Source organism: Austrofundulus limnaeus, unplaced genomic scaffold, assembly GCF_001266775.1.
Source record: "Austrofundulus limnaeus strain Quisiro unplaced genomic scaffold, Austrofundulus_limnaeus-1.0 Scaffold538, whole genome shotgun sequence".
NCBI classification, from domain to species: domain Eukaryota; kingdom Metazoa; phylum Chordata; class Actinopteri; order Cyprinodontiformes; family Rivulidae; genus Austrofundulus; species Austrofundulus limnaeus.
This window is the reverse complement of record NW_013952940.1, coordinates 368,162-369,288: the sequence shown is the minus strand read 5'-3', so window position 1 is coordinate 369,288 and position 1,127 is coordinate 368,162.

The window sequence follows — 1,127 nt, the reverse complement described above, 5'->3', positions numbered from 1 at the left end:
TCCACAAACTTTAATAAAATAAATCCATACGTAAAGGAGCTGTATTAGTGCGTTGTAAGTTTTTGAGTTAGTTAGTCGTCCAGATAGAAGCTGTCCAGCCAAGAAAAATAATAATTTTTTATATCTCCCCTTTAAAGATGACTGACAGGAAACAGAAAGCTGCTTCACTTCACTTTTAATTAATTGACACGTCTGAACACAGTTTAAGACAACCAGCAGGAAACGGAGACGGCGTGTACATTAATGAAGTCAAAATAATATTTACACAGTACTATGCACATGAAAGACGACTTCTGTAAGCGGTTGATTAAAACACAAGCTTGGTCTGGTTGTGCATCAAACTGAGATGCAATTTTTACTGAACTCCTCTGAGAAATATTGTCAAAGCTGTAAAATGTTCAGGCTCGGTTGTGTAACTTTATACGTGAGCAACCAGAAACCATGGAGCTGAGCTTGTTAAGATGCCGACAAGGGACTGAAACCGCCCCTGATCAGGTTATCATAAGTGGATCAAATGACCTTCTTTATCTAATTTAATAACCCGTTAAGCTAATTGTCCTGTAAAATCCCAAACCAGTTGTTATTTACCACAATCGTTTGTTCAATCATCAGCCAAACTGTAGCTTCAAGTCTCAGTGCAGCTCTGCAGGCAGCATGTGGAGAAATGATTGAGTCTGTTTGTTTTTATAAATCAAACCGAAACATGTTTATTGACAGGTTTTATTTAAGGATTGAATGCAAGGCTCTTAAAGCCAGAAAAAGCTTTCACAATATGTCATTTNACTTTTAAACTGTAAATGTATTTAATTTAGTTATGTTAGTTATGATAGTTTAGTTATGATGTAAATACAATAAAAATTAAACCAAGCTGTATAATAATTATCATTTTGATCCATACATTGGTAATGTGTAACTGGGCCTCATGTCACTTTATGTTCAATAAATTGGGCCCCGAGGTCAAAAAGGTTAAGATCCCCTGCTCTATATCAGTGGTTCCCAAAGTTGGGGTCGGGACCCTCATTGGGGTCCTGAAACATCAAGGTGGGGTCCTGAAAATATATTTTGAAATAATTACACAAAAAAATGACAACTAAGAACATTTTTTTTGCCTTTTGTTGTAACAAAAT